At 38.8% G+C, this 22,979-nt stretch overlaps 1 long non-coding RNA gene across 9 annotated transcripts in view; it reads left to right on the top strand.

The window, feature by feature from the left end:
• Window positions 1–46: 46 nt before the first annotated feature.
• Window positions 47–22,979, top strand: part of LOC110469132 (uncharacterized) — a 35,120-nt gene continuing 12,187 nt past the window's right edge. For 4 of the 9 annotated variants that reach the window (XR_014955284.1, XR_014955283.1, XR_014955285.1 and 1 more), the window contains exons 1-2: window positions 47–1,257; window positions 1,792–22,979. The exon at window positions 1,792–22,979 is cut by the window's right edge. This is a non-coding gene — a long non-coding RNA (uncharacterized LOC110469132). The remainder of the gene's footprint in view (window positions 1,258–1,791) is intronic. The other 5 variants (XR_014955287.1, XR_014955286.1, XR_014955289.1 and 2 more) reach the window with 4 other exon arrangements.

Here is a 22,979-nt window from a genome sequence, read left to right as displayed (position 1 = left end):
TCCGCCCGACCGCCCCGCCCCGCCCGGCTCGGCTCGGCTCCGCCCGACCGCCCCGCCCCGCCCGGCTCGGCTCGGCTCCGCCCGACCGCCCCGCCCGGCCCGGCTCCGCCCGGCTCCGCCCGCCCAGCACGGTGCTGCCCGGCTGAGTCCTGCGCGGCGCGGCTCTGACCGGCACGGCGCTGCCCACCGCCGGGCGCGGCCGCGGTTAACAGAGTCCTGTGACAGTAAATGTAACTGGGATCCATCACCCTGGGGGATAGGGCTACACCATGCATTAAATTTTCACACATCTCTAGGAGACATTCCAGGTGCTAAAGCACGTGCCTGCTGCCAGTTTACATTCTGGAATATTGTGCATGCTTGCAAACTGCAATGAGTGTCCCCTAGATCCCATGCTGTGTCTGAAATAAATTCCTCTGCAAATGCCTAAGCTACCTCAGGGTGTGTAAATGGCCCAAGGCACACAGGGAGCTCCCAAGCCCAGTGTCTATTTTTACTTAGGCAGTGCACCTAGGTGGAGGTGTGCCATGTACTTTTCTGAATATATGAAAATAAAATAACCACGGATCACATTGAGGAGACAGGACATGACTCCAAAGAGCTCTGCTGAAATATCCACATCTGGTCTGTTGCATGATACTTTATTTGTCCCAGAAGAATTAAGATGATAGATGATAGCTGGGGTTTGAACTTGTGCATCAGGAAGGCCACTTTGAATATAAAGGGGGCAGTATGGTGTTTTGTGAACTACCGATGCAAAGAGGCTGTAGCGGAGGAATGGCTTTCAGTGTCACTGGAATTATGGCATTTCTGTGGAAACGAGGCCGTTGTTTACAGTCCTGTGTGCAGTTGGTGAAGCCGGCTCGCAAACGGGGTGTGGTGGGGTTGGAGCAGGGGAGGCAGAGGTCCCTGCGGAGGCTGCCCCCACCGGGGCTCCCAGCGCTCCCAGTCCGGGCAGCCTCGGCCCCAGTGCCTTGCTCTGCAGGGAGGGCTGCGACCCCAGGAGCAGGAGCCAGAGGAGGTCACTACGCCTGCCTGGCGTGTGTGAAGCTGTGTGTGTGTCTGTGGAACGTGGGGAACATCTTACCACCCGAGCAAGACTTAACTGCTGAAGGAAAAAGAGGAATTTTGGCCGGTACTCACTGTAAATTGCTTTGTTTTGTTTCTGTAGGCAAACCAGAGAGGAGGAGTCTGAAGAGGTGACATTCTGTCCTGTGTGCTTTGAACGTGGTGACTGAAGAAAACAAAGTCCTTCAGGTGACACATCTTAAAAAGTTGGTGGGGGTTTTTTTTTGGTTTATTTTTTTTTGTTTGTTTGTTTTTGTTTTATGGGGTCTTTGAAACCAGCAGACAGCTTTTGAAAATAAAGGGTTTAGCGTTAGATTCTGGAAGCTGATACTCTTTTGTTAAAGGCATTGATGAAAAAGATCTTCTCCAATACAGAAAGGAATCGCAGACCCTGTGATGGCATAATTATTCCTCTCCAGAATCCCTCTTATTTATTTATTATTTTTTAATGTATAGTTTATTTATGGGTTATTTATGGGTTATTTATTTATTTATTTATTTATATGGTTCTCTCTGTAGGAGAGATGAAAAATACAGAAGGAAGTGGAGACCCTGTGATGGCATAATTATTCCTCTCAAGAATCCCTCTTGTTTATTTATTTATGTATTAATTCATTATATATGTATAGTTTATTTATAGTCTGTTTATGCATTTATTCATTATTTATGTATTTATAGTTTACTTATCTATGTATTTATTTCTTTATATGGTTCTCTCTGTAGGAGAGGTGAGAGCTGCGCTGTGTCTCTGGAAGGCCGTGTGATGCTGAGCAGCCGCTGGGAATTGCCCTTTTCCCGTCGCTGCGGTCGGGTTTGTACTGAGTGCCCTCTGGAGGTCTTGGACACGCAGCGACCCGAGCGAGTCCCGGCTACGCCGCTGTGCCCGAGCTCTTCAGGACTCCTCGCTTCAAAGGTTCTCCCTCTTTTTTTTTTTTTTTTTTCCCTCTCCTTTGGGAGAGATATTCTAGCCGACCTAAACGAGCAGAACACAGCTAAATCAGCTTTTAGTTTGAGTCAGAATTACAGCATATGAGTTACTCAGAAAAGGTAAAAAAAAAAAAATTTAAACTTCATCTGAATTGCCAGACAGCCAAACAAAATCTGTTTCATATTTAGGAGCTTTGATTAGCTTTATCAATATATCAAAGTGTGCTTCCTACTTATATTTTTGTTTTCTCCCTAGTTCTCGTTGGGGCTACAGGGAAACTGCTAAAATACCCTTTGAGCCTCTTCTTGCAAGATATGTCAGAGATCTCAGGGGAAGCGTGTTATCCTTATTTTTCCAGCCAAGTTCTGTAGCCAGAGGAACTCTGGATAGCTTCAGTAACTATAGTAACTTTTGGGTGCTCATCTGGTTTTCTTGTAATCTGTAAATTCTCCACTTTTGTCCACTTATTCCCCTAAGTGTATCAGTTAAAATAAATAGGTGCAGTTGCCTGGACCAGCATGCTATCTTCATTCAAGATATGTATGAAAAAATCTGACTTGAAGAAGCAAAATTCAATATTGCATTATTATTAATAATATTTGGTTCTAACATGGAGTTTTGCCTCTAAAGAACATTTAGAAATTTTTTTTGGACTCTTGATACGCTTACTTTGCTGCTAGTGTAGCAGGTGTTTTTCTTAACCATTTTGAAGGAGAAATCCTAAGTTTAGAGGAAATGAGCATTCAATTATTTAAATTTCCTGAGCTTAGAGGAAGAACACTTTGCCAAACAATGCCTCTTCACTTCAAAACCTCTCCCCATAAATTATGTTAGGGGATCTTATTAAAAGTCTTTAAAAATTTCCTATTAAAAATGGTTGATTGCAGTCCAGACCATCACAGCTTTTGTGCTTTCAGTGAAATACCACAGCTGTCGCAAAGAAATATATTGTGAGACAAAAGGTTTTGTTTCCTTAGCCATAAATTATTTCTGTGATATCTGAAGTAAGATAAAACTTTCACTTATGTTTGAGTGAAGGAAGATTCCAGTGATAACTTGTTCAAAATCTATAAAAAGAATATAAGAATGTAGATCTAGATAGCAAATTAGAATCAGACTTCCTTTTTGTTTGAGGAAAGCAATTATTTCTGAAGCCAGTGAAGATTATAACCAGGGATAATAGCATAACTTTGCAAAGCACTGTGCCTTTATCTCAGTAGAACCTGAAGTTTAGGCTTTCAAGTCTGACCTTTGAGAACTCTACAACAGAAACCTTTAGTGTTGGGCAGTTTTTAAACCAAAGTTAAACAATAGGAAGTAATCTGTTTACTAACTGTACTATATCATATTATGCTATAACTATAATACATTACATTAGATTGCAATAAAACAAATAAACAGACCTCTTTTTATATTTAAAGAAGCATCAAACAAGTCAGGTTTGACCATATTTGTTTTTCTATTAGCAAATTATTTTTTTTGCTGTGAGATTCTGCAGTAACCTACAGGGAACAGGCTGTGAAGTATTTGCTGTCAGGACTGAATTCTGTGTTCACCCTGTCGAGGAGTAGGAGCATATTCCAGGTATGACCTGTGAAGGTAATGAAAATATGAAGTTAGAGCATATATACTAAAAATTATTTGTCCAAGTATTTTGCCAAGTAATTTTAAACAAAAGATATATTAGGACATTCACAATTTGTTCATCCATCATTGTTTTATGGATAAAGATCAAATTTCTCAGCCTCCTCCCCTGCTCGTTATAGAGATCACTGAATAAAGAAATACAGGACAGGTGCTAGAACTCAGAATTGGAGACATTTTAGGTTACATATGGGAAAAATCAATGTGCTTATTCTAATTATCAATAACAGTAATAACTAAATCAGTTCTCTTTACCCAGTGCCATCTCAAGAGTTTACTGGAATTTGTTTATTTGTGTATTTAAATCAGGAGTGTACAGAAGAAAAATGCAAGGTGAACTTTTCTTCTGTTGTGCAAAGAGGAGTACACAGCCTTGATCTTTCAGTAATATTCATTACTGTGGCCCCCTACGTTTTTCCTTCTGAATGATTTTGCTTGTAAATCAAAATTCATTTCCATAGTGCTTTTTTCATGGCAACATGTGCCATGCATTCTTTGGGTCAAACTTAGGCTGAAAGAATTATGAAAATAAATATAAATCAAAATAAGCAGCACTTGGGAATTATTTCCCTTGTGAGGATGAAGATATCTATTCCATATCCCATATACCTGGGGCAGGGACAAGGTGGGTCAGCTGTTTGTGGAATCAGGAGTTGATGCACACCAGTGTGGATGAAATACCTGGAGCACACAATTCCATACTGCTTCAGCCACTACCAAAGGATGTGTGGGGCATGTGGGGGTCAGGAGGGAGCACCTAAAACCTCTGTACCCTTGTAGGGTCTAGCCCTGTGTTCTCACTCATGCTGAATGGCCTTTTACAAGTAATCCCTCTGATGTCAGAGAGACTTTTCTGTAATAAAATGCTGTCTGACAAGAATATGGATATCAGAATCTGGCCCTGCTTGTACTAATTCCATTTTAATGAATACTTAAATGGAATTGTTATTAAAAAAGTCTATTTCCTAATATTCAATAAATCAAAACTATAAAATCAGCTTGCCAGTTGTTGCCATGCTAGTCAAAGTAATTTTCTCTTGTATTGAAAATAGTAGTACATACTGTCTCCATTCAGGAGGGATTAATTGTAATACTTTTATCTGCTTCATAAGATTTATTTCTAATAATGAAGAGCAGAGAATAGTAGGGGAGCTTTAAGCTTTTATTGTTTTTATTAAAGAACCTTATAGTCATGAGATGTTCCACAAACATGGAACTCGCTTAACAGAAGCATGTTTCATGAATGAGCAACTTCAAGCCAGAGTTTTAAAAAACCTTTGTTCATTTCTCTGATCATATCCATTTAATTTTATAAGCAGGAACCTTGGGCACTATGTGATAATGCAGAGATACACATTAAAACCTGCTAAGATTTTGTAGGCTTGTCATCTGATGAAGAATATTGCAGCAGTGTTGTGGGGTGCTGCTGGGAAAGTCACCTGAGATCAGTAGCAAAACAAAGTTGGGTCTCCATAGGGTAAATGTTTTGGGTTTCACGTGGTTTCTCCCTACAGATGGAAGGGGTCTTATCTGCTGAACTTCCGTGGTGACATCCACACCGAGGACTGGGAAGTATGCTTACGATGCTGTTTGACTTCAGTGCACATTAACCAAATAAAAACAAAAAGCAGTGAAAGGAGGGCAAAAAAGAAACTGAATTCACTTAAGTCAGTGATAAACATGCTGTTGTATTAAAGCCTGGCAGAAAACTTGTAACAGAGTATTTCCTTGGAATTTGCTAACTCTTTGATATCCAAATGCTTCACAAGGGTGGGGAGTATTCGGTTCCCTCAAGATGTTCTTCTAGACAACAGGCCAGTTTTCTGATTTTATCCTTTTCCACATGCCAGGTTTCCAGAGTGTCTAGCTTTGATGCAGTCCTGGTGACACCCTGATGTGGGGCTAAGGATGCCAACTCCTCCATTGCTCCGCAGCATCCTACCAAGTTGTTTTTATAAATTATGCATTTTCTCTAACCATAAATATTGTTCCTAAAAGGGATACTGAAATGAAGAGAATATGACTTTTCAGTAATAGCTCTTCTAATGTCAGCCATTCTGTTTAAACTGTTCAATTTTCAACAGAAAGATCTATGCAGTATATTCTACCTCCTGCAGACTGCAGTTGTTAAAAGAAAATAAATCACTTAAACAGGGTCATGAGCAACAAAGGCCAATGTGGGTTCAAAGTTTACAGGTCTCTGCATTTATCAGGTAGAAATATGCTACATTTCACTATTTCATAAAATATCCTTTTATGAAAAAGCCATCAATCTTTGCATGGCCTACTAAAACTGATTTCTCAAATGAAAGAAATGAATGATGACACCAAATCAAAAAATCGTTTATGAGTTTATATTTTTGCAAGACCACCATGACTTTCACATACGTTTTCAATTTTGGTAAGGATGTGATTATCATGTGGATATGTTTTACTCCCACCATTTGTACTAAGGGATCTGTCAGAACTTTGTACCCTTCCTTGAGCAGTTCAGGATTTGTTCAGATTTTTTCATTAATCTACAGTGGGTTTTATCCAGTGATTGTTATCATTTCTGTACATTATCCACAGGTTTATGGGTTATATATAGATATGTATAAAATCACATCTATCATGTGCAAGTTCACATTTAAACTCAGACTGCATTTAAATTACTTCGTTATTTCTCAGAGGTTTCTAACATTTCTGTGGAATGATTTTTGCATAATTCCTGTCACACACTCTACAAAACATCATCTTCATTACAGATCTTTAGTTATCCTTCTGGTCTTTCCTTATCTTTGCTATGCTTCCTCCAGGAGTCTCTGAGCTCTTCAACCAAAAAAGACAATTATGATACTTGAAAACAGTACATTTATATTTCAGATATTGTAGTACAGCAGTGTGGTGGTTTGGGGCAGGAAGCATATAAGAAATTATTTCTTATCTGGTAATGACAATACAACAACCAACATGCTGCACTGGAATAAGGAAAATTCATTTCTGTTCTGGGTAAATGCTGTGGTCTCCCTTTGGGTATGCACAAAGCAAATGAGCTTTGGCCTTTCGTGGTCTCCAGTGAAAACAAGCACAAACAAATGAATACGATTTATTAAGTATCAGTCTCATAAGAAGAAGAATGCATGGGGAAGTTAGTCCAAACTTTTGAGAAAGAACTTAATGCTTGGGTTTTTAAGGGGAGAATTTTGCTCCTTTTGCTATGGAGTTCATTTTGGAAAAAATGGCATCCTTGCACTGGTTTTTAAGCATTTCATTTTTTCCAGTTTATTTAGAAATTATCTTTTTTTAACTGCCTCTGACTAAGTGATGAAAATACAAAGTTAAAAAATGTTCTGTGCTTCCTTTGTAAGTGAGAAATTACACTTTTGGTCAAATAGGGCATGCTAGCTAAACATGTATTTATTCTTATCAACTTTCCCTAGTCCCTCCTATTGAAAAAAAACACCAAAATACTAACCCATGAAAAGAATGGAGTTTAGCTGTAATTCTTGGGAAAGCCCTTTTGCCAAGTCACACACAGAGTGTTTGGTGTGGAGTTGCACTGTGGCTGGCATTGCTTTCCTGTACCCCGTGTTGTGGTGAGTCCTTTAACAGCCTGTTCCTGGGTGAGCAGGGTGTGAAACACAGCTGATGCCACCACCAAAGACTCTGGAAAACCTTACATACAGAGAAAACAGAAAATCTTTCAATAAGCACTTTGCATTACAAAGCAAACATTGTCCCAAACCAAAATCTATCCTGTTTGATTAGACCAAAAGGTAAACAAAATATTATATTCATCTGGTGATGATCTTAGAGAAAATGTTGCTGTTAAAGCAGGAAAGACAGGAAGTTGTGGATTTTATTTTTTTTTTAAACAAATTTCAGAAGAATGGTACTTACAAGAAATTTGAGGGCTTCTGTCAATGTGCTCCTCAAAGCATCCTGAAAAAAAATCACAAAACTCTGTAATAGCTCCCTCAGGTGCCAGAATTATGTCCCCAAATCCACAAACTGGCTCAGGAGAGCTCAATGTGCTTTGCCTGCACATCTCTGTACAGAACTCTGTGGTTCTTGCAGTCAAGGGCTCGTGGCCGATTCATGAATTAAAAATGCTCCAAGTAGCTGGAAGAATCTGAGGCCATGTGCATAAAATGTAAAGAGCTCATAACTCTACTTGAGAAGTTGTTCATCACTTAATGGATTCTCTACCTGAGGAAAAGCAGATCAAGGGCTCGGCAGCTTTAGGTGTCAAAAAGGCAGTTTCCATTCTAAGTGGAATGGAAGCGTTATCTTAAAAGTATCTTAGGAGCACTTTCCCTCCCTTTGACCCATATAAAATCTGTGGAAACCTTATTAAAAGTCCATGATATAGCAATATTTTTTCAAATGGCTAAGATAGTCAAATTCCATTCTGGTGACCGTCTCCACTGTAAACACAGTGTGTAATCTTAAATTTGAAGAGGAAGTCTCCAAAGAAAACTTTATTAATGTGTTCTGTAAGTGCCTGCAGTTTTGCAAGTGCATTAGGATGGTCACACAGGAGTGTGTCATGATGTGTCATGTAGTTTGGTATGCTGCATCTGATCCTGGCTGTTGGGGGATCACTTGGAGGATGATGGATGGAGCCCCAAAACAGCCTGTCAGAACAACTTGTCCAGAGAAGGCAGAGGAAGAGGAGTGGAAAGGTTCTTCATTGTCTCTTCTCGGCCACTGTTTGACATGCCATGAAATGTAAGCATAATATCCTTCTCTAATAGAACATTGAATGTTTTTATAATCTGTCATTGATTACCGAGGTGTAATCGTAAGTGGTCTGTAGCTGACCCATTGAATCACACTGTTTTTATAGTGTTTTCAATTACAATTTTATTAAAGAGTGAGAGATATTCTGTGAGGAGTATTGAGAGACATCCATTCCAAAATGAGTGGGAAGCTTGTCTTTGCAATGTTTTAAGTTCTACTTCCAGCCCTAGTAAAGCCAGGGATTGCAGCAGTTAATGATGTGCTGTTACACTTCAGTTTCATTAGAAGTCAGGTATAACGCAGACTAAATATTGAGTGCCTGTTTTCTCTGTGCCTCTGCTGAATACACCCTTAGTCAACAATGGTTCTCTTCATGTCTGTCTCTGCTCATAAAGAGATCTTTTCAGGCTTCCAGTCATTTCTCTGTGACTCTGCCCCTCTTTGTGATAAAGGCCCCAGAAGCTGTCTCAAAGCAAAGGTTTTGAAGGATATACCTCTCTCTAAGGTACCCCAAGTACAGTGTGCTACTATTGTATGAAATGCTCACAAGAGAGCAGAGGGATCTCTGAACCTGAATCTGCTCTAAACCAGGGCAACTTTCTCTGCTGAAGAACCCACCTCTCACTAGGAGCTACACTACCATTGTTATTCTCCCTTGCTCTTTAATTCTAAAAGCACAGTGATACGTGATATGTATTTCTCCTGCTCTGTCCTCAAGGACATACTAATGTGTTGCTGGGTTGGAAATACTTTCTTTAAAAGTACTCAAATGCTGGAAAGCTATTTTTTCAGGATAGCTGCAACTTGAGAACATCTTTTCATAGGGAAAAGAACAGTTCAGAAAATTCTTAACCATTTAAATGCACTGTGAGGTTCATAATTAAACTTTAAGTTACAATAAATATATGACCCATGTATTTCAAATAAGTGATGTATAATTATATTTTTATCTTCATTTTCAGAAGAGTCATTTTTTGTGATAAATCTCATTTTTTTAAATGAGCTGTGTCTTGCTTACACGGCTTGGGAATAGGCACTACTCTTCATATTCTTCTTTTTTTTAAAATTTACTGTATTCTGTTGTCCTTCTTGTCTGAGAAACATCCTCAGGAAACCATGAGGATCATGGAATCAGGCAATCACAAAATCATCTTCAAGGAAACTTTGCTTGATTGTTGCCGCTGCTGAACTCGATATTGTTCATATCATGGCTAGATGTTAAGGAGTGCTACTGGACCGTTTCAGTTTAGTTCCAATTGACATTTTCATTTCAAATTTCATATTCCTGATATAAACTTGGCATTTTGAAAAGTGAGCATTTTTCTGAATAGCCACGGTCAGGGGTAATTTGCACTGATAAGTAACTTTGAGTGTAAATAACACAGAGAGGGATGTTCTTACAAACTCAGAACTCTGCACTCAAAAAGAGCTTTAATAGAAAGGGCTTAAAAAAAAAAAAAAATTCGTCCTGTTAGCATTTGGCTGGATTTTCTGTCAGTTGCCTGGTGTATTGGTGGAGTTCTATGTTTGGTCTCCCACTTTCCAAATCATCAAGAAAACTCTCTGCTTAAAGAGCAATTATGGGGCTGTGCATGTTCAGTCACCCGGTGGGTTTGAACGAGAGTCATCAGTTATGTCGCAGCGTGTGTTAGTTTTGTAAGTGTCGTGTGAAGGCTGACAGAGATCACATTTCTGTGTTTTGCTGCTCGGTCCAGCCCATAACCTCCAGAGGTAATGGATCTCTGCAGAACCTCTCTGGAGCAGGTCACCAAACAGTGCAGGATTTCAAGAGCTGGTGCACTTTTATTGCTACAATATCCTTGTCATGGAGGTGATGGGGTTTGGGCTGTGGTTTCAGGTGTCAGTGTGGTTTTACATCTAAGGCTGAGCCCTTTTGGTAAGCTGGATACATTTTTTTTTAAGAGCTTTTTTTTTTTGTTCTTAGAGATGAATTGCTTTGAATTGCTTCTAAGTAATAGGCTTCTGAGTGTACAGATTCATAAATACTATAGTGGGCAGACTAAATGCCTGTACATGCAGAACAGCTGGATTCCAGCACTGGCAATGCTGTAACAGAGGACTCCAGGTCTGAGAAACTCCTGTGAGAAGAAAGAGGAATTTATCAGGGCATGGCTCAATCACAAATTATATGAGTTTGCTGAAGAGAATTACACCTATAACCAGCCACAACCCTGGGCCAACCAGAGACTGATCATGCTGTTGGCAAAGTAACATTTTCTCTGAAGGTATGTTGTGAGAACTGTGGTTGTTGTGTTTTACTCTTGGAACTTACAAGTGCTTGCTAAATGGACTGGGTCTCTGACCACAGAAGACCCAATATAGCATTATAAAAAACAGAATAATCCAGCCAACTGGATGAAGTCCCCTAAAAAGTCTGTTTATTGCTAAAAAAAGAATCACATCGTTATTTTCCCCCCTTTTTAAAAAAGGAACATGATAGAAACCTGGGATTTGCAGGAAAGCTTTGAAGTCCTGGAATGTGTGTTTTATTACATGTGTGTTCTACAGCTCTTTATGCATGCATTTCTCTATTCATTTGAGTGCAGCAGAAGGCAAGTCTCACCCCACTCTTCCAGTTACAGCAGCTCAATTCCAATCTCAGCAGTGATATTCAGGCTCCCTCTGACAGCTGTGGGATTTACATTTGCATGGATGTATGGCATGATCTGGGAGTGGTACCAGGCTTCACAGCAAGCACTGTGCTAAGTAATCACAATCTTCCCTGGCTCCTTGGGCCCACTGAGGTCCAAGCTTAGAAGCCCTGGCCTTCCCACCAGGAGAGTAACCCCTGCATCAAATTTAACATTTCGCCAATGACTTCTGATTTTGAGGCTTCCTCTTTGCTGTGTTTCTGCATGGCTTTCCAGATGCAGTAGCTCTATTATCCTGACAGATATTTGTTGTCATATCTGTGCTTTGTTTGATGCAAAGTGAAAGACTGAGCCCTCAAGGGCTGTGTGCCGGGTGTACAAGTCTCCAGACTATTCAGTAGGAATATTTATGCATAGTTCTTTCACTGGAAATAAACATTTATGGTAGCACTGAAACACCTATCATAACAGTTTTAACTGAAGTATGAAAAAATTTGAAAGGTTGGGATCTAGACTCAAATATTTAGAAGTACTTGAAGGTTATTTTCTTTTGAATTGTTTTTTTTCTATTTTTTGTTGGACAGAATATTTTTTTCTGTGCAATGTAGTAAGGTGAGGCCTATAAAAACTTGCTTCCCTCTATTTTCATGTTAAATGTGCATGTTAAGGGTTTTTAGTGGCACTGAGTCTATTTTATGTGTTCTTTAGAAAATAAGACATGAGGACTTTTAAAAGCTGTTGTTTTTCTTGACTTCACCTTCATTAATCTTATTTAGTTTCTGTAAGAGGCTATTTTGTGAGCTCCACTGATGGGTAATGTTTTCTTTTCCAAAGTTCATGATTCTTCTATTCAAATCACTAATTTTCACTGTTACACTCCAGTGGTTTAGTGCTTCCCAGGCCTCCAGGAATGAGTTTAATTAGCAATGCTGAATAAATTCTGAGACATGATTCATCTTTCTTGTCACTCAGATCTAACTAACAAAATTGCAATTTAAAGATGTGTTTAAAAGCCCTGTGAGAAAAGCTTCTCCTGTCCAACTGGGAAAAAACTCAGATGTAAATTTGGAAATGAGGATTTCACCTGGGTGCCTGTTTTCAATTTAGCTAAAAGATACAGGATTCAGTCATATGTCCTTGAAATCCCTGGTATATTGTTTTAAAAATACTGAGCTATGAGCTGTACTTGGCACATACATTCCAAATTAAAGCTCTGCATTTGGGCTTTTTTAGATGACAAATTTCAAAACTATCCTGGATTTAATGTGATTTAATTTTTACTGTGATTTAATTTGTCTCCATATTTTTATATTTTGAACCCAAAATACAGATGGGAGAATGTCATTCTCCAATGATCCTAACTGTTGCAGTGCAGAAATCCAAATTTTGCCATGTCCTTTTCTCTGAGGCAAGAGAAGGTGTATTTCTGAGACACAGTGTCACGAGGGGAAAGCAGGGAATGCAGGAAGGGAAAGGAGTGAATTCAGCCAAGTGATGTTTATATTTAAACCCTTGTTCTGGCATGTCCCAGTAGGCACTGCCAGCAGCAATAGGATTTTGCCAGGCTCTGTGTCCTTCTGTGCACAAGGATCAGCAATTCACACCATCAATGGATGATAGCTCTTCCACCAAACACCTGTGGGAAGATTTAAATGTAGTTTTCCAGAATTTATAAAAACGGATCAAAAGAGTAACTTGCCTTAGGAGAGCTGTAAAGCCAAATTAAGCTGAACTGCCTAAATCTGAGGTTTAATCTGAACCTACTTGCTCTACTCCAGCACACAGAGCACTGTGAATAAAAAATATGGATTGTTTAGTACCTTTCCTATGTAAGCACAAAGAATTTAAGGACAAATTATGGCTGTAGCCAGTTCCCTGGATATTGTCAGATTCAGACAGATCCTGAATGTTATTTTAATGTAACCTTAAAAGAATCCCCATGCTATTAATTTTCTATTTATTGCAGTTACACTGACCCTAATGAATTTTTTTAAAATTAATTTGACAGATGTCACAAATATTTTCAATGCAGTTTAACATAATTAAATATAACCTTTCCTAGAAAAAAGTGAATGTATGGTGAGTGCCAGTGCTGGATTCTGGACAGTCATGGGTGTCACAAAGGACTTAGAACACAACAAGTTAGGGAGTCATGTTTATGGGGCAACTTTACAAGGTTCTCCCTCCCATGCCTCATCAATACATCTCACCTAGAAAGACAAGCTCCTCTAAAAGGGAATCTGTGTATTAGTTTAGCATTTAGGTGTTGTGTATAGCTGATCATGACTTCAGAATCAAATTTAGTGACCTTAGAACTTTTTTTCAGATTTTAATTATTTTTATACTTCTGTTACTTTGCTCACATGTAAAAGCTAACAGGGCTAAACGAAGCCTCTGAAAAGGAAGGGTTATTCCACTTCCTTGGAGACATGATCTTGTTTTATGTGAAGCCTGCACAGTTTTTTTGCACCTGGTGGACCTAGTTCTGCCTGGAAGAATGACAAAAAATAAATCATAATTCCTTACCTTGTATGTGAACTTGTGGAGCAGTGCAAATACATCGTTATAATCCAGGTCATCAGAAATATAAAATGGATGATTTGAGGACTGGATTCTACTGGATTCCAATACTTTGTAGAGTATTGGTAGTGTCCCCAACTGGACTATAAATAAAGCAAACCCTTCCAAAGGTTTATAGGACTGTACTTGGTGCTCTCTTACTGTCCTAATATATGATTGCTGGAAATTCACAAGCTGTGAAATGTGTTGTTCACAGAGCTGATGGCAATAACTTCAGAATATGAATGAGAGTATCTGAGATTCTATTTACCTTTGTTTCACAAAGTCACCTTTTTATCTTTGCATCATTTAACCCCAGAAATATGGCTGGGTTAGACAGGCATGTGGACCCTTCCATGGAACAGAAGATTTGCTTTCTCTAGCTTCAGTAGTTTCTTCTGTGACAAAAATTTACCTTTTGCTTTTCCACCTTTGGCTGTTCAGGAATACAAAGCAAATAAAGGTAAATAAAAATAACCAGTAGCTTTCCTCTGCAAAAGCAAAAATATTATAAGACTCAGATATTCTTTATTTTATATTCACTTTAGATTGGCTTGGGTAAACTGAAGGACCAGGCAGCAAGCCTGCATGGCACTCAGATCTCATTTAAACTCCACTTTGCAGACTTTCATTAGTACATATAAATTTTTCTTGGCTTTAGTTAGAGATTAATTTCCCTGTGCCTAACTTTCATGCTTTGGAGTTTCAGTTTCCATATTTGTCAAATGGTGGAGAAATGGTTTAGCTTTCTCAAATATTTACAAATTGCCATGAGGTAATTTTCTGCCATGGGCAGAAAATTATATTATTGAGTTGTGCTATTGTTCACCAAAAATGGGAATCTGTTGGGGATGGTTACTGTGTGCTAAAACTTCTTTAATGTTTGATGTCCAGAATTTTGAGACTAAATCAGGGATACCTCGGTGTATTTTAATGGTCTGAGCTATGTGGGAGTTCAAACCAGGTAATGACTCTGGCTGCTTCAAATCTATGCCCCACTAAGTTTTTTTTACCAGAAGAAGAGGAAACCTTAACTTCTATGGCAATTGGTGAATCTGAATCAAGGCACTGATATTTTGTGATAGATAAACCAGGATCATTCTTTTATTGTATTGTGACTGGATATGGCATCCTAGCCTGCATTTGTTTGCAAATGTCTTGATACTTTTCTGAATTGATGGGTTGATATAACCAACACTTAGAGGCTGTCACCATATCTTATTTTCTGCCCTTACCTGACTTGTAAGCTTATCTCAGCTCTGCTGAGTTAATAGAAGATATTATTTGTGATTAATATTCTCGCTTGACTTCACCTGTATTTATGGATAAAATTTTGGCTGCTTGAGTACTACTTTTGCTGCCTCCAGGCCCCTTAGTACAAGACATAAAGCACCATGTTAAGGACTGGCCAGCTCTAAAGAAACTGAGGACAACTCTAAAGGACTGAGGACAAAAAAGATAGAAATAAAATTTTCTTGAAAGAGGGAAGGAGTTTTGCATCCAGTGAGGCATGAAACTCTTTCCTTTCTCTTCCAGATGGGCTCTGTCTCATGGCCATCAGAGAAACCATCTTCCTCCTTTTCTGAGCAGCAAGAGTTCTACAGCCAGGAAACAGTAGTGAGCCAGGGCCTGAAAGGCTTAGATCAAAGGAGATATGTTCACCTCTGGTACCTTCACCTAGGTTTGGGCTCAGGCTGGTGGTCAAGCTGGAGAGAGGTCTTGGATGAGATCATGCCGAAGCACTTGGTGAGTACAGATGGTGTCAGCAAACTGGGGCTTCTGGTGGGGTAATCAAGGGAGAGGACATCACAACTTGTGCTTTGGTGTTTGAGTGCTTTAGTGGTTCTAGTGCCTTGAAGAGCAGCCCCTGAGCATGAATGCAGAGGTAACCCATCTGTGCTGTGCTGCAAGCTGCTCTTCTGCTGGGGCTGTCCAGCCCTGGCCATGGGGATGGCTTTTCACAGTAACCACTACAGATCTCTGCAAAATTTTGAAATGAGGAGGAAGGAGGGAGCTGGTGCAGCCTGGAACTCCTCATTCTTTCGCTTCAAGCACGCAAGTTAGTTGTTCTGTGTTTACTTCAGACTGAACAAAAAGAGTTCCAAAAAGAGCTCATTACTTGTTTGTGTGTCTCTAATGCATTTTGAAGAGCTTATTTACAAAGGTGTCAGTTTGACATTGATAATTTATCATACTGAAATGGCAATGAGTTCCTTTGGACAACTAGCCTTCCTCTCATGCATACCTTCTCTCTCTCATTGAGGTTTGTTTATTTTACACTCCTCTTTTGGGGTTCTGGGTCAATCCACGTGCTGGAGCTTCCTTTCTGCAGTTTAGATGTTGAAAAGCTCTTAGATAAACAATCTGAGAGGAACTATACAAATATTTTCAAGTGTCCTGAATGGCACAGGTATAACATTAAAAATCATTGGTAGAGATGAGTCCAGCATTTGTTCTCTCCAAGCAGAGTGCAGATGTCATGTAATATGTCATTGTTTTATCAAGCTTGATTTGATGTGGAGATAGTTGAAATACCTCTGCAATGTGCTGCTGATAAGGATGTGTGTTGTATATATATATATATATATATATATATATACACATATATTTGTCTTAAACTTTTAGAAATTATCAATTGACAGTGTTCTGTAGCTTTTTCCCCCAGCCTGTAAATGGTTATAGTTCTACCTTCTTTTCTTGGCTGAGGAATTTTTTGTCTGTTACAGGACATCATGCTCCAGTGGCCTATAATAAATACCTTGTTATTTATATATTTCATTAAAATTGCTGAATTGCTTTACATGCTGAGACTTTAATTCTAGATGGGCTTCACAGCTTATGTTCATGATCAGAGCATGCCTTTTCCAGCCAAGGTACATTTTCTTTTCAGGGTTTCTGTTTTCAAGAATTTTAAAAATGAGTATTTTACTCATCTGGTGGTTGGGTGATTCTAACTTAGTGTTTCATTGTTGCATAATCTTTTATTTCCTCTGCTGGATGCTAGAATTGGAGTTGCAGAGAAATTCATCCAAGATTCTCTGTCATTTACTGAACAATTAATCTTCTAATAAACTTAGGTAATGCATTTCTAATTTGGATCTCTGTTCACTTGTTTTATCACTGAGAGGAAGAATCCACAAGAGAGGCTTGGGTTCATGTCAGTGTTTTCTTCTTCTAAGGTTTCCACAGCCCACTTGGTGGCCCCTGACCATCACTGATGGTCCAAGAGTCTTTCCAAACCCAGTGACCTTAGGTAGTTCCAAAAAAATCCATTCTAGAGCCTGGAGTCCCATTGGGCCTCTGCTGGTGGAGGAGTGGAGGATACCACGCTGAGTCCCAGCCCTTTCCTTAGGGCAATATCTGTAAAAACAAATGCAGTCTAAGCAAACATTAGATTAATTTTGATCCCACTGTCAAGTTCATTTCGCCTAGTTTGGCTGTGTCTGCTTGCAACAGTGGAGAAGCTTGGCTAATAGTCTTGCAAATGCTGTATTCTGGAAACTTTCTCTTTCTTTCTGGAAACCTTTTCTGGTTATATGATACCAAAGGGGCAAGGAAAAGTGATTAATTGTACACAACTATAATGCCAGCTTTCCCCCCAAGCCTATTAAAAGAAACCCTGATGTTGCCAGTCATGAAGTTGGTTTCAATTCTAAGGAGATACGATTTTTATTCATTAAATGCATAGTGACATTTACTTGGCAATGGGAAATTTGTGATCAGAACATTCAGGTTTTAAATTCTTTCCCAGTCAGATGCAAAATGCAGCTGTGGGTTTCTCACAGTGAGGACTGAGCAAACAGTAAGGTCCCAGTGAAAACAATAAGCACAGTGTAATACAGTATATCTTGATATTTTGCATAGTAGCTTTTGTAAATATAGAATGATTTTGTCTGCAATTTAGAGATAACTTCTGTTCAACAACAGCTGCAGCAGAGGGCTCAGATTATGCAGCTGCCTTAGAAGAGCCTGGACTAAACTCACCCAGTTGTAATCAGGTTGCAGATTTGTTACCTGGGAGTTGAGAAATGAGCCTGAACGAGGCAGGAAAGTGCTTCAGAGGGGTAACTGAGGTGCAGATAGTTGGGCACAGAGCTGAGCTGAGCCTGGGAGAGGACTGCCTGTTGAACATTGCATTGGCAGGGATGGGAGCCCAGGGCCTGCAGTTCCTCAGGATTCTCAGTCCCAGCAGGCAGGGGTGATTTGTCAGGGTGCAGGCTGGGAGACAGGGAAACCCAAGTCCAACTGCACCATTTCGAAGCTGTAAATCTGCGAGCACTTCGGGAAAAGGATGTCTCTACTTACAATTAGATTTCTCCAAATAAGAAAATTGTCATATCTCATCACCAGCCTTGTGCTTTTGGAGACATCTCTGTTTAATTTACTGCAGACTAAGAAAAAAAAAGCAACAAAGAAGTAAAATTTTCAATTCCTCCCTGTGAATTTGCTTAGATTAAAAATGAGCAGGCTTTGTATGTAAAAGAAAGGTACAGTCTACCTAAGTTAAAGAAGTGATGAATTATTATCAGAAAGGTTATTTTTATCTCTAGTGGTTGATCTACAAATGGCAAATCCTGTCTTGGAGAAAGTAGGTCCATAAAACTGGAATAGCAGTGCTACATTCAGAGTCATGGTTTTATCTTCAAGGGACTTCTTATGATTTGGCTTTATACAGAAGTCAGTAGGAATACTCACAGCTTTAAGAACTGTTTACAGAAATTAGAATACCAAGTGTAAGCCATATTTTCATATGTGGTGCTGGTGACAATAACATGAAACAACATTTAAAGGTAAGTATTTGAGACATCAGGTTGTAGAGTTGTACATTACACAAACTGGATTTTTGGATGCTTTATTTTTTTCCTCTTGTCACAGCTCCTGAGGTCCCACTGTGGTGGACTGAATGTGTTTCTGAATTACCCACAGTAGCATTTATTAGATTATGTGTAAAGATTTGACCCATTCTTTTACAAAGTTCCTCAAATAACTTGAGAAGGTGTGTTTTACTTAAAAACCGGGAAGGGATTTTTACATATGACTTCAACACCTTTTAAAATCCAAACTGCTCGTAGATAGATGATCTTTATCCATTCAGGACTTACCTGGGTTAGTTTAAAAGGATCAGCTTCTGTCTGTATTATTCAAAGGACTGTATCATTAATGTTTAAATTAGATATTTGAGAATACAGTGTGTTAGATATTTGGGAATGCAGTGTATTGTGCACACCTCCAATCTACTCCCAGTGTATTTGGGCTAAGAATAAAGGGTGTAGATTCTGTTAAAACACAAATTTTGGAGTGTTTTCCTCAACACTTGCACAGCTCCAGACTGTAAACTGTTTAGACGGCCTTTCAGAGTTTATTTGCAAACCATGGAGAGTACAGCAGAAGCAGCCATACATGATCCCTGAGTTACTCATGTTCTTACTTACTAAAGAATACTACCTAAAGCAGGGAGATTAGGAGCTCAATTTGGAAAGATGTTTGTCCTGCAGCACACTCTGTCCACACCCCCAGCAGAGGCACAGAAACAGGCCATGGCAGATAACAGATGCCTTTGGTGTCCCCAGAAAACACAGGGACTACAAAAGAAGTTGGTGCTATTTCTGTGGAAACAAAAGATGTACTCTGGAAGAAAATACTTGTGAAATAACAATAACAAAAATAGCTTAAAATATACTTAGGAAATGCTGGGCCAGTTCCACAAAGACATAAGTAAACAGAGCTTTAAAACAAGCAGACCTGTTTATCAGTGGAGAGATTTTCAAAATGGCATAACTGCAGTCAGCCCTTGCTGTGATGACACAAAATCCTTTCTCTTGTTTGGACTATGGTCAAACTGATTTGAAAATGCATCTTAAATACCTGCTACAATATATTATAATGGGCATGTCACTGGGTTGCTTTCAGTCTATTAATTGCAAACTTGCCCTAAAAACAACTTTTATTTTATTTTATTTTAATTTTATTTTAGAGTAAACCAAAGAGGAAGAGCCCATATGTTTCCATATGCACACAGGAGGTGTAGCTGTGATCCTCTCTGAGTTCCAGGACACCAGAGTATTCCTCCTACCAAAGTGAAAGTTCTATACCCAGTGTGAAAAGGAAAAGCAGCCACCCAGGTCACTGATACCTATTGACCATAGAGTGAATTTTTGTACTGCTCTGTTTTCTTCAGTTTTGCTAAAATGTTGCATGTGAACAGTTATGTTAAGCTTGAAGGGTGAAACCAGTTAACAGGAAAAATAAACAGGTAAGTCTAGAACAAGTAAAACAGTTAAGAATTGTAATACCAGAAGAGCATCCATATAAAAGAATTATGCACATTTATAAAGGATTTATCACTTACAGCTTACTTTGACTTGGATCCAAGTGAGTATACCATTCCCATCTGAATATTTCTGTTTAGTTTTGTTTCAAATTCCCTTTCCAAGCCCTGAACACTGTATTTGAGATGGCTAGTTTGCTAGTATTTTATCATGAGAGCTAAAAGAAATTCTGATCCCTTCCTGTGATGAGAAGATTGTACAGATTTTTTAAAAATCAACTTTTTTACATAGAGCTTTATGTATTTTCTATTCAATGGACAGTGTGATTAAATGTACAAAAAATGCCTTCTCTGAACTAACGCTTTGGTTTCTTACTGGTTGGACTGGAAATCTTTCACTCAGATCAGCCTTATCTCTGTGTTGATCAATAATCCATCTCTTAAAACAGAAATACTGGGCTGATAACTGTAATCCTGCTTTTTAGATTTGATAACTCTTTTAAACTCCTGAGCTGATGCTGCTGGAGAATCTCTCACACACTGCAAAGATTATTGGCAAGATTAAGTTGACCCCGTACACCTTGACTTAGAAAGTTTTATATTCTCTTGTAGAAATACTGAGGAGGTAGTAAAGGAGTTGTTTTAATGTATTTTTTTTTTAATAATTGTTGTTAGGAGCCAAAATTACAGTCAACGAGGAACATGCTTTGTTTAAAATTTAAGCCTTTAACCAATGAGGATGCATGCCCTGAATTTCAAAGTTTTGTAAAAGAACAGGTTGTTAAAATACACAACTTTGAAAACACAATCAAATTAAAACATCTCTTCAGCTGTGTCTACACCTTTTTTTTTCCACTTCACTTTCTATGCTACCAATATGAAAGAGTATTTGGTGACAAACAAGGAATCCAAATTCTGATATAATCCTGAAGGGAATTCTAGCAGAGATCACTGCTAGAAATTAAAGCTCTGATGATATGACTAGCTACCCAGTACTTCCAAAGAGCTGTACAAAGCAGATAAAAAGAAATCGCCATAAAGAGCTTCTTTCTATCATTCCCACATTTCTAAGAGGAATGAGATTAACAATAACAAACAAACAAACAAACAAAAAAAAAATAACAAAAACTCAACAGTAAGAAATCCCACAAACAATTTTTGTCGTTTCCTCCTGAATTTAGGAAAATGGTCAACACCAGCTAACCAGTTCTAGATGAACCTCCTTGAGCAGGAGGCTGGACCAGAGGACTTCCAGATGTCCCTTCCAACTCAACCATCCTGTGATTCTGTGAAGACCAGAATATTACTGGGATGTGAACTGAAATGTTCTGTATATAAAAACAATCACTCAGTCAAATTTGTTCATTTTTTTACAATGGTTGTAATTCACTTGCCCATTAAGCCTGTATTATCATTTTAGATTTGAACACTTAGTGGAAACTTACCCAAAACAAGGCTGTTAGTTCAGCCTTCCAAAATAAAGAGGTGGGTTTGTTTCTTTTTAAAAATCCATTTATAAATGGCTGTAAAACATAAAAAAGTCATTGGCCCAGGGTGTTCTGATGCTGTGTCTGTGCCTCTCCAGTGCTGAGCTGTAGACCAAACACTTGAGTCCCGAGCACATTGAGTTTTTAGTAAATACTGATCAAAAAACAATGGGGGAAAACAGCAGAAAAAGACTAATACATTTATTTTCAGGAAATTGTCTGACCTTGGTTTTGCTAATTTCTAGTTTCAGAAGAAAAACAGTTTATTCTTTAATTCTAGTCCTTCACTTTGAAGATTATTGTTAATTGCACATATCAGGCTTTGTTCTCTTGTTGATACACACATAAGGTAAAGATTTTGTTCCTTTAGTAGTTCTAAATCCAAATCGTCTAACCTTTCACATTCTCATTAAAAGGCTTTGCATTATTTTTTTTCCCATGGAAATTCCAGCTTAAGTTGGATGGCTCTTCTAAGGCAGGGGTTTATTTTGATTTGGCATGCAAAATTTAACAAACACATCATAATTTAGTTAAGTGTTTTTAAAGGTATTCAGGGTTTTGAATGGATGTGCTTAAATTCCTGAGCTGCTGATATCACTGCTGATACCAGGTGAAATTACTTGAGCTCTGGGGAAGGCCTTTGAATTCAGAGGCTGAGTAAGAGACCAGAATGTAGCTTTTTGACAGGGGAAAGGAGCATTTTAATGGGATGCATTTGGGATGGCAGCATGAGCAGTATAATAAACACAGCTTCTTACAGCAGCATGTGCAGAAGCTGTAAATCTGCTGCTAGAGGGCTCAGCAAGGGCTGTGAATTCCAACACTTCTCTGAATTAACTGGAGCAGGGGAGGGATCCTGGTGGTCATGAACCCGTCTCTGTTTCTCCTTGCCACCCCAGAGTCTCCCAGAGCACTCTGGGACAAGATCTCCCTTGGTCTCTGTTTTCATTTGTTGGGGGAATAAAGGTAAAACTCTATTTAACTCTCAGTCTCAGGTGGGGAATATGTTCTTTTTCTTTTCCTTGTTTGAGAGGGATTTTTTTTTATTTTTTTTTTTTTTTAAGGGAGGCATTTGTCCCTCTCCTAAAACTGCAAATGGTTTTCAAGGATGAAGGTGGGGAAAAAAAAATTGTCCCTACTGCCTTGAGCATCCCAAAGGCAGGAGACAAAATACAGCAATTCTTTCTGCAAGAAACAAATGCTGACTCTCAGCAGAGCACGATCTTGGCTTCATCCATCAGGAAACTACAAGGAACAGCATGAGGCTTACACAATCACACACTTCCACACATGCTCTGGGCTTGCCTCCTCACACCTAAAATTTGCTGCAAAATTTTCTGTTCTGGTCCCTGCTTGTTTTTTTAACATTTCTGAGAACATCTCTGTTCAGCTTGTTGTATTTCTGTAAAAGTGCTTCAGTTTTGTGAACAGCAGTGCTTAAATTAATGTGAAATTAAATGAAAAAATGGTGTTTTACAGTGAGGTATCCTCTCTCTGCTATTGCTCAACAAAGTGAAATAAGGTCTCAGCCTTTGTAGTGATATATAGTGTTTACTTAGTGTCAGATGTAGGTGTGGCTATCAGGAAAAATTGTTGCAACATATATTTTCTTTCACAGAGTGCAATTAAGAGTGATATTTATAAATAATTGAGACTGAGATTTCTTCAAAGCTGCTCATCATTAGCTT

Source organism: Lonchura striata, chromosome 5 (assembly GCF_050655825.1).
Source record: "Lonchura striata isolate lonStrDom1 chromosome 5, ASM5065582v1, whole genome shotgun sequence".
Lineage (NCBI taxonomy): Eukaryota > Metazoa > Chordata > Aves > Passeriformes > Estrildidae > Lonchura > Lonchura striata.
Note: the sequence above shows the minus strand (reverse complement) of the source record. Positions and strands in the feature narration are given on the sequence as shown.